The following is a 12,178-nucleotide window of genomic DNA, read 5'->3' as shown; positions in this document are numbered from 1 at the left end:
TTTATTTAAGTAATGCGAGCATTACATTAAATGCAATATGTAGAGCAATCTTCAGCTGCACGAAAATGTAGAAAATTACAGTAGAATAGACATATTATAATTGTGGCAATATTTCAAATCCAAGTGAGAAGAAGAATACATAAAAATCCATCTTGACATAGCCAAGGCTATCAGGCTAGTAATTGGTTCTAGGCAGAAATTCTAACTGCCTCTGATTTTATTGTCTCTTATCTAGTAGTTATATTATAAGGGACAATCACTTCTAAGGAAAGGGAAGGTGTAAGCATTATGCATGGACATGGCTATAAAGGATATGGTTATAAAGGTTTCTCTGGTCAGAGTGGCAACACTCTTATAGGTTGGTTTTGTTTTACTACTATCAAAATGTTGAGGTATTAAATCCTAAGCATATAGGTCAAACAAGGCTTTTTCTTTAGCCTGAATAGAGCATCAGTATTGTTTTACAGATATCAATATTAGTTTAAACAATATTTTAAGGATAAGAGGTATGTTAGAATTTCTGCCTAGAACCAATTACTAGCCTGATAGTCTTGACTATGTCAAGATGGATTTTTATGTATTCTTCTTCTCACTTGGATTTGAAATATTGCCACAATTATAATATGTCTATTCTACTGTAATTTTCTGCATTTTCGTGCAGCTGAAGATTGCCCTACATATTGCATTTAATGTAATGCTCGCATTACTTAAATAAATGGAGTAGCATGAAACGTGCGTACTGCAATCATCTTTAAAATCCGTGTTGCTTATTTTGATTTATATATATATATATGTGTGTGTGTGTGTGTGTGTGTGTGTGTGTGTATACCTATATATAAACACACACGCATATGTATATTGTTACGTAGATGCATACACACACTCACACACATAAACTCACACTTATATCTATATCTATATGTAATCTGTTATCAGGAAGTGTCATGACTGCACATACTATAATTGTACTACTGAACAGAAATTCGTGTGCAGGATCGTTCACCGGTAGACAAAGTACTGAATCATCTACAAACAGGCGTCATGATAATTCTTTGTTTTCAATAGCTATGTGGGGTTTGGTCTCATTGCCTTAGAATGGCTTGAAATTTCAAAATGGCTGAAGAATTTATGAGCAACGCTGCAAATCTATAATTTCAAAGCATGATTTTGGTGTTTCACAGTAAACGATACAAGTTCAAGTTTCTCGTGACAATCTTCTAGTAAATACTCTAAATGATGTGAGAGTGTTGTCATGTTGTTCGGAAATTGTCACATTTTCTGGTGTTTTGCTAGAGGTTGGTCGTTCTGAAAGATCCTCATCTTGAACTAACTCTTACTCAAAATTAAATTGCGTGTACAAGACACTCAGAAAATGTGTTCAGCTGTGAGGAAAAACGAATAGAATAGTACCGGTACATTTCAGTTCTTCCCCAGAAAGAAGCCCGGTTTAAATGGTAGGGTCTCTGTGTTGAACATTGTGTTACGAATAATATCTTCATTACATAAATTATCACAGCATTTATTCCATTTATTCCATTAGAACGATTTCACTTTTAATAAACTACCACTATTACCAAAATAATATAAAATAAAAATATCTATATTATTTACATTTGACGGATATTCGTCCTCCTCTTGTTTGTTGTTAACACAACGTTTCGGCTGATATACCCTCCAGCCTTCGTCAGGTGTCTTGGGGAAATTTCGAACCTGGGTTCTCATTCCTATCGATGTTACTATTATTATATTATTATTATTATTATTATATTATTATTATTATTATTACTATTATTAGTCAGGTCGCTGCCGTGAATCGAACTCGGAACCTTGGGGTTAGTAGCCCGCGCTCTTAACCACTACGCCATATGCCCGTGGGCATATGGCCCACGGGCATATGGCGTAGTGGTTAAGAGCGCGGGCTACTAACCCCAAGTTTCCGAGGTCGATTCACGGCAGCGACCTGATTAATAATAGTAATAATAATAATAATAATAATAATAATAATATAATAATAATAATAATAATAATAGTAACATCGATAGGAATATCACCCAAAGCATGCAATCTATATAATCAGCATGTGTACTGTACACACTCTTTGTACAAATAATTCATAATATATCTGATAGTGTTTGGATGTAATTGAATACTGTTATATAAGAATAGAGTAATTTACAAAGAAAATTACATTGACTGGAAATCAGCCATTGAGACCGCATCAAGTGGAACGTCATTTGAGATATCTGAGAAATGCAAAAGCAAATAATTGGATATATGCAGTTATAAGATTTCTCAAAGTTATCTTAGTTCGGTTTGACCATGAATTACCTTTTGTTTGGTTCTAGCTAATATGTTGGTGACTGAAAATGAAAGATTCTTGGCATACCTGAGCTTCACAATAAATGTAACTTTCTTTTAGCAGAATTAATGACCCGATGGTAGAATCAAACGAAATTCACATGAAAAGACAAGATCACTATCCTTTTACGCCAGTAGAAAACGAATTGAAGGACTTCATTGTCTTTTTTTTTTATATTTCACAATTGCTGAATAAAATCCAGTGCTCATGGTCCATTTGCGGTTCGTGGAAAACCGCTGACATTGGGACCATTAATATTTCACTTTATCTGCTGCGACTATATACCTACAGCAGATCCATAACCAGGGAAGACTTCCACAGATCAAAATTTGTGCAAATGAGAATACTTGTTGAGGTACGAAATGACAAATGGTATTTCATCATTGATGATTTTACTCCGAAATATTTACACAAGGAAGAAACCATTATGATCAGTCAGCAAGATCATTCAAAGATTTTAATAGAATATAGTATACATTTATTTGATACTAAGACATTTCGGAAAGAAAAAAGTTCTCTCAAATATGTACAGTTCAAGGAATCTTAAATTAGATTTTCAAGTTTGCACTGCACAAGATTGAATTGCACGTGATTATTCATCAAAAAAATTCTGGGGACATAATAGATTACAAGCAGTTCTAGATGAAATAACTTAAGCAATAGTTTGTCTAACCACCACTGAGTCATACTTAAGAAAAATCTTATATACAAAAAAATAATACAAAATAAGTGCAATACTTTGAATAGGTGTGCACAAAATTGGGCAACTCTAAAGTTACATCTTTCCGTTCCTTTGCACAGAATGTCCAGAACTAGATGGTCTGCATATATGAGGATAATTAAACTAATCTATCAACATACAAAGTTTGTAGGAAAAGCAGTAATTGACTCTGATCACCCACAACTTACAAGACTAGCCTGAACTGAATTAAATAACAATTTCAAGTACAAGACTACAATCTAAGGTGTCCTTTTGTTTTCTTTATAGTTAAGGGATTAGACAATGATCCACCAAACAATTCTAACAAATTAAAACATGTCAATTTACGTATGACGTTGGGAACTATAATGGCGGCTGCGTTTTGAATGATATTCAAGAAACTCAAGAACAATGGATTTAATCATGATAAAATCTCAACCATTAGAACAGAACATTGGAATTTCATATGAATTCTCTACTGGTTGCACAGCATAACTGATTCTGACATCGCGCACGACTACAGAGTAAATGTTTTCCTTACTTTCATCGATTCCTCTGACTGTGATTTGAACAAATATTTTATTTATTTCTAATTTGAATTTCTTTGCCTGTTCAATAACCTACGTGCTGAAAATCCATTTTCAACAATTGAATAATTCCAGTAATACGATCTCCATGAAGTATCAACACACCTTATACATGTGCTTCTTTTTCTTCAGCGAATATATTCATTAAGTATTGAATTGGAGGATAAGCCAAAAGAATCTTTGCAGGTGATTCAAATTTGGGAATTAATTGGAATGTTTCCAAATAATATGATTACACTGGAAACTTTTATAAGTTTACCAGAAACTGAAGCGTTTAGACGTGTTGAAGCGGTGAAGAATGGCCATCGCTTAACTACAGGAGGGGAATGTTTGAGTTGAATTGCTACGTTGTATAATAATTTTCAATACTGCATGTGTACTACACTGTTATAAGGTATGGTTGTGCGTAGTCTATAGCTCGTAAAGTAATCGTAAAACAATAAATTTGATTTATTCTCTAATTTGAAGTGAACGTGAAGAGTTAGTTTGCAAATGAAGTCAGAGTAAAAATAATCGAATTCGTTAGTTAAGCTACCGGTATATTAACAATGCCGTGTATTTAGCTATTGCTATAAACAATACTAGCCTTCTTTAACGTTAATTTGGGAGATTGTGTTATTGAAAGTAAAATAGTTCATTCATGGAAAGGCTTAGTACAAGTTACGATTGAATCAAGAGAGTGTGATCCGTATACACTTGTATTATTTGTAACTATTAAATGTAATATTTAAGCGTTATATCCAGTCAGATGAGATGGTGCTGCTCTTCCGGATATGATTGGCTGTCAGAGGAAAGACGATCTTCTTAGATTACATTAATACACATTCTTTTAATAAATAAGAATATATCTTGACATAGTACCAGTATGAAACGATCCGTAAATAATTTTGGAAACATTCTGTTTTTTAGTTTTAGTTGGTGGATAAAAAGGTATATTAAATATATTCTTATATTAAGTATGATAAACCGATAGGAAATGTGAGGTAAAATAGCTATGCACTCATAATCAAATCTTTGATGAGTATTGATGGTGGTGGGCTGTACACATTCAGCCGTATTTGTCTGATTGAATGGAGAAGCCTTCCGCAAGAGATGGAGAATTTCAGTGCCCACCTAAGCATCAAATATCCCAGTGAAAGGTAAGGGGCTGCTAAAACTTGATAACGTCAGCACAGACGTGGGAGGCACGGATTGGTTGTAAGAAAGGTAAATTGTCCTACAAAACTTATGCTCACATCTCTTATTTATTTGCAAATATTTTGTCAGAGTTCTAAAATAAATAGCCTATAGAAGCTAGTGAGCATTACCTATTGTGGAAGCAAGCTAATGCAAGGATCGGGAAAGCTGTTGAAGAGAAATGTGAGAAAGCAGTACATCATTGTCAATTTCAGGCCCATAAATTTGATAAGGACCATCTTAAAGATATTTTTGTCATAATAAGATCTTTATGGTAGACGTAAAGGGTAATACTGAAGAAAGTAAATTGCTTCCTGTGTTATTCAATTAACAACTATATTAAGTAACGTTACAAAAGAAAAGTGAGGATGGAATGGGAGAAAGCTATCAGTCAGTAAATTTTCTGAGACTGAGGTGAAATTTGTGCGTTTGGCGTGGCAGATGTGTGGCACATCAGATACCATCATTCGAACAAGGCAACCTAGTTTGAAATTAAGTCATTAACAATTAGCAGAATTCTATTGACCAACAATAGCTATCACTCTATTCTGATATACTTACTTACTTGGAATAATTTTAGATCAATGTCTCTAGAAATATGAATAGTCATATTTCTAGGCACATGGCTAACAGAGATAATAAATTCAATTTTTTTTCTTTGCGTGCAATTCACAGTTCAATTCTATGGAGTTATTTTTTTAATCATTGTTTTAAACCAGACTTTATCCTTTGTATAGAAATAACTTTTTTTGCTCCTTCATAACACTAATCTAATCTGGTTTGTTTTGCTCTGCATTAAGGAGTACTCCAAACACATTGCATAATTTTCTTTAAGGTTTGGTATATTCAATGCACTTAGATTTTAGATTTCAACTTTTGAAGAGTGTATGTAGCTTTCTAGATTTCCTATCGAAGCTCTTAAAGTCTACATATCTTTCAGTTTATTATTCCGAAGCTGAAGGTTATGACTGAAATGATATTTATATCTCTATTATCATACTTTGGGAATTGAATTTGTTATAATAGTCTGGTTGTCTGCAGTTCAATTTCTAATTTTATTCTTGTTTTCTATGTTGTATCATTTTCATCTACATCTCCGTATTTGTTTGGGTCATTAACCTCAAATGTCGGTGTCTGGATCATATTTGCTGTCCTCTGATTTCATTATTTTGCTTGTTCTCATCTTTGACATACATATAACCACATACTGATTGTTTATATTTCGGTCAAATTCTCGTAATTTGTTCATAGCTAGGTGCTATCCATTATAAATCTAAAACGATAGCAGTCAATCAGTGACGACAATTACTTGTTAGTATGTCACATAGTCTAGCTAATTGTTTTACATGCCTATAAGGCCGAGAGAAGATATAGATACTATCTAGGCTCTCGTAAACTGGACCCAGAGGGACGTCTATGATATGCTTAGCTGCATGCACTGAAGCAACGAGAAAGGAATTGTTTAGATAAAGGATACAGTGCATCACCCTGTCGAGGCACCAAACCCAGGCTATATGTTGATATGTCATCTAATTTAGCGATTAATTTACTTGTATAGGCTTGTCATATTCTCAAAGCATTCAATACCTTTTGGTCTTGCAAATATCTTACTTTCATCATTTTTTGACTGTGATTTGAACAAATATTTTATTTGTTTCTAATTTGAATTTCTTTTCCTGTTCAATAATCTACGTGCTGAAGAACCGTTTCCCGCAATTGAATAATTCCAGTAATAGTATCGCCATGAAGTATCAAAAGACCTTAGACATATTTGCCATATTTTCAAAGCAGTCGATACCTTTTGATTTTGCAAATATCGTATGCGTTTCATTATTTTCAAGGATGACTTCGTTTTAGTTAATGTTATCTTTTTTTCATTTCATTTCCGTTTCTATGTCTCAAATTAATTTCTTAATTTTATAGAATATTTTCTGTTCATTGCTATTTGGTGCCTTTCGCTGAAGTCGCTCTTATTCTAATCCTACCTAATTTATCTCATTGACAGGTATCATAGCCGAGTATATTCATGCTGAGACAGTTTTATTTCGAGTCACTGGTGGGTTTTCTTGACATTTAAGATTATTCTGAGTTAACACGTATTTTTATTTGTTACCGATGTTGTTTTGTGTCTAATCACTTGTGATCTAGAAAAATATTGTTCAAAAGCATTGAAGCGTTAACTATACTATCTATTTCTATATCAAGAAATACATTACTCAATGCTTCCTTCCCATTTGAATGTGGTAGTGTGGCATGAGGAGAAGTTTAACTGCAATTTTGTGAAAGTTGAGTGGCCACGTAGAGGACACTTAATTGGCTTTTGTCTGTTCTGTTTACTGCTATGTATACCACAGAGGTTATATTCTTTTGAAACTGTATATTTGGTTGGTTGCTGCCTTTCTGATGTAGAAGGTTATTGAGCAGTTTTGTATTTTATGCGTCTGTTTTGTTGTTCTGTGATAGATCGTTCCCCTACCGTTTTTGTAGGTCTGTGATAATTCCTTTGCAAGCCCATTTATTGCACGTTTTCTCATTTCTATTGTGATATTTCCCTTTTTGGGAAGTGATATGTGTGATGTGTATGGTATAACTGTGAATCTTGTTGTTTTTCTGTGGGAGCTCATTTACTTCTGTGGTTGTTATTTTTTTGCTTATTTTCGGTGTGCATTATTTGTGTGAGTTGTTCTATATCTGTTTCAGAGATTATTTAATAGCCTAATATAAATCCTTCCATATTCTCTAAAGTAGTTTACTTTCCTTTGTTTTACATTCTCTAAATGTTTTTCTATAACTCATCCGTGATTTCCATTCCGTTCAAGTTAGTTCCATATATTATGAAATATAATGTACGCTCAAAAGTAAAAGCACTTCTTTTCGGGCAGTGCAAAGCTAATATATCTTTTAAGAATTAACCTTTAGAGTGGGCATCATTTGTGTCCATTTACCTTATTGGAATTTACTGCTATGTAAGTAGAATTTAATGCCCTGCATTGCAATATAATTGCATTCAGTTCTGCGTCCTCAACAGTAGCCAAATTCAGATTAGCCTTCTGGTCAACAGAAGAGTATGAAGATCTGTATGTATATGTAAACCGCACCGGACCGTCTTTCATTGATAACTGCTTACTAATTTAACCGGCGAAGACGTTTGTACTTCGAAACTTTCCGTTCGATAGTGGAATTGTGTTTCTCTTTATTTTACATGTAATTGTTAGTGCTTATACATGTACCTGGTTGATCGTCATGGTTTTCATTCTTCTTTGTAATCACTATTAAAACCTGTGCTTTTGTTTGTAAATTTATTTAACATTCTCGTTGTTCTTGAATTAATATGCATTGCCTCTGTACTTATGGTTAGCATCACTTATCCCCGACCCAGACGAAGAATAAACGGAATAAAAGTCATATTAAATAAGCAGTTACCATTGTTAACGAAATTATATAATACGGAAAACACATCTAACAACTGAAATTTCATTTTACTTCAAGCTAGTTATTCATTCATATTACACACTGTAAATCTACATTTTTGCACAGAGCTATGACAGATACGGCTGCACACCTCAAGCAACAACACGAACAAAACCAACAAAAGCCACAATAATAGTAATAGTAATAATGATGATGATAATAAAAAAAACTGTTATTATTATTATTATTATTATTATTATTATTATTATTATTATTATTATTATTATTATTATTATTATTCAACATATGCAAATGAGCGATCATTACTAATGATTTTTAGTTATTCATATCGAGGAAGCTATTCCTGCATTAATTTAGTTTTCACAATATACGTTAAACTATTTTATAATTGGGGAAACACTAATTATATTATCATATTATTGATAAGAACTTAATCAAATTACCTTCTATATTAATCAACTTAGAAATGTATTGACGTCAGCCTTAACTTCCATATAGGGTACAATGACATTGATTTACAATCTGGTCATCGTCAGTTTATTTTAGAAACTTAATTGTACGAATACCATACGCCTATGTGTGTATACAAACGGACACACACATGTTCATAAATATATGTGCGTACATATATATATGTGTGTGTGTATGTATATATAAAATATATATGTGCATGCATATATAATATATATGTATGTATATATACTAATAAAAACACATACATATATAGATACATATACATCTGCGTGTGTCTATATATCCATATTTCTATGTATGTATTCGTATATTAACTACGGTATTTAAAATCTCAGTCTTTTTATTCTGGAATTTAAGGCAATATTGCCAAATTTAATTCTATTTTTGTATATCATGCCCCACTGCATTCATTTCTGCCTCGTTGTCTAATAGGCAACGAAATTCCTTTGTCCTATCCTACTTCACCGGTATTACGCTTAGAAAGTAACTATATATTTCTGATAGATTCGACGCTGCCGATATGTAATAAGGTTTAGTAAAGATTAATAGTTAAATATTTCAGAATATATCATTCACTTTTTAAATTTGCAATGTAAACGAGAATAATGCTGTCATTATATGTATTATCAATTTACAACACATGCAAACGATCGCTCAACCATCTATTTCCTAAACTACGACAGAGAGTAAATAGATTCTGAATATGTTTGTATCCCAATTTTATTCTCCAACTAAATTAAATACACTTGGCATATTGGATCTTCGGTATTTGTCCATAAGTAGGTGGCTCACAGAAACCTCCATATTGAGCTCTATATAGGGTATATGACTGTTGCTGGTATTGTTCTTGTCGTTTTACCTACTACCAATGTGATTATCTCTGTGACTACCCCGTATTTCTAATCAGTAGTTGTCTATCTTGGTTTACATAGCGGGAAACGTACAAAAGGTTATAAACTTAATCATGCGTATTCTCTGCAAACACTCTCACATAAAACCTTCAGAGCTTTGATATTCTGGACTTGTTCAGTCAAGTGTGTCAGCCTTAACTTACAATGCCAAAGAATTTGCAGCTCTCACATTTCTCTGAGACCGATCAAATTCATGCCCACGTGCGCTGTTTCTACTGATTCGTTCCAATTGAATTCCTGTGGGAAAGACTTGAACATGTACCGGGTTCTATATGGCTGAGTGTGTGTGAGTAGATGCTTCTCAAGCCGCGTTTGCTCTGAGGAACAGGGGGAATTATGTATGGGATAGAAAATGTAGATTTTGGTGATTATATACCTGCGAAACGGAGGTTGAAGCAAGTACATGCTTCGGGCGACTATGTTTCTGGATGCCGTACTGTATGTATGTGTGTGCAGCAGCAAAAATGTTCCATATGCCAGAGTTATAGTCCATTCGCTTCTCACCTGAGATTTGTAGAATAATAGGTGGGACCTGATCTGGAAAGTGATAAGGGATAGTAATCTCATGGGGTTCTAGGTATTTGCTTTTCATGATTTGAGTAAACTTTTAGAGCGATCCCGAGTGTTCTAGATGTGTGCTCTCTCTGCTCAAGTTGGGGATCTAATGATTGTTTTGTATGTGTAGCATTTGTGTTTTTTGTTATTTTTGAGAATGACAAGATCGCATTTTACGCTGAGGAATATTTTGGAGGTCTTTATGCATAGAATCGACACGAGTTTGGTACGTGTTTTTGAGTGTGAACGACATGTTGTTGGAGATAGGCAGAAAGGAATTAAATGTAAAACTATCTGTGTGGGAATGAGCAGTGTGGGCTATGGCAGCAAGTAGATCCGATCCGTTGTGACATACCTCAGGTGATAATCGTAAGGAGTAGAAATGGCTTCCTCTATACATGCTACAACATTGAAGTTTCATAGGAAGCTACCGTTATAAGAGAAAGAGATGTGAGGAAGTCTGGGAACAAACGTTTAAGTAGGAAATTTAGATGGTAGGCAAACGTAAACACTGTTTGCAGCCATAAATGTGATAAGTATTAATGTTATGCTAGTGAAAAGAAACATAATTACATTGAGCTTAGTCAATGAAGGATTGTGTAATGTTAAAAATATACTATACATATTTGTACCATTTAATTAATCTTTACTAAATGTCGGACAACTGAGAGCTACATTTGCAGAGGTATGACGTCTTTCTTTAACCCGATGAAAAACGTTTCAGCCGATGTGTTACTGGAAACATTTTCCTTTATATCTCAAACATTTAGATATATTTGAAGTATTTTGGAATGTATATTACTTTCTGGAAATATGATAACAACAACTGATTCCATTGCTACATAATATGGGAATTTATTTATTTTGGTGTTAACTCTTAAATCCAAAGCATGAATTCCGTTAGTTTTAACACGTATACCAATAAATGGATATTTTCTAAAGGATATTGATTTGTTCATTTTAAATTGTACAAGTATAAAATAAGGTAACAAGTTCGTAAATCTATCGAACTCCTTGCGCTTCTTCAACTTCAGAAGAGGAAGAATCATTGTTCTATGTTTATTAGTTGAAATCATACGAAAAGCAGAAGATTGGAACTGAGAGAAAATATACAATGAAGAGAAGAAGCAAACTTTAATTCTTAGCAGATATTTACAAAAGAACAGAAACAGACATTTCCAATATAGCAATTTCGATTTCAGGCATGGAATTGTCACATTCGTCCTATACTCGAATAGCTATGCTTTCATTGAAACATTATTTGACTGCTTTATATACCATATGTTACTTCATCCAAAATAATCCATATTATTACATTTGTCGTAGACTTTCATACTGCTTAATATAGCACTGTTTTATGATAATTCTTCTGTTGCATTATCAAATATTCTCCAAGTCGGAATATCTAAGGTTACTTATTACATACGACATACTTAAAATACAGTTAATTTCAAAGAAACAAAAAGAAAATGTACGCATGTGGTTTCCATCAATATATAACTTAAATAGGAACGTAATGCAATCGAATTTCTTCATCATTTATTTGTTGAGATTCAAAAGGAGCTCTTTTCATAGAAGAATAACACCAAGTGACGTTATGTTATCTCTACTGCTACATTTATTTCTTCTGAAACGATTATTGGCCTATGTGTCTTTACATGAGAGGAAATATATATATCGGTTATAGTTAAATAGCTTAAATTTACTGGTTAATACAGAAGATTTTATCTGTCTTTTGTATTTTGCTAAAGCACACTACAGAACCTTGACTGAGTGAGTGAATTGGGTCCTCTTGCGTATAGAAATTCTTTGCAGTTTCAAGTTTCCTAATGTATTTACGTTTGAACTACATTACAAAATCTGATCGATTACTGCAATCTATACGAAATGTGCTGTTCAAAAATTCTATACACCAATGTGCTTTCGTGTAAATATACTTGCACACACACACATACGAATATATATATAGATCGGAAGAGCGTCG

The sequence above is a fragment of the Octopus bimaculoides genome, chromosome 1, assembly GCF_001194135.2.
Source record: "Octopus bimaculoides isolate UCB-OBI-ISO-001 chromosome 1, ASM119413v2, whole genome shotgun sequence".
NCBI lineage: Eukaryota > Metazoa > Mollusca > Cephalopoda > Octopoda > Octopodidae > Octopus > Octopus bimaculoides.
The sequence above is the reverse complement of the archived record's forward strand: the minus strand, read 5'-3'. Positions refer to the sequence as shown.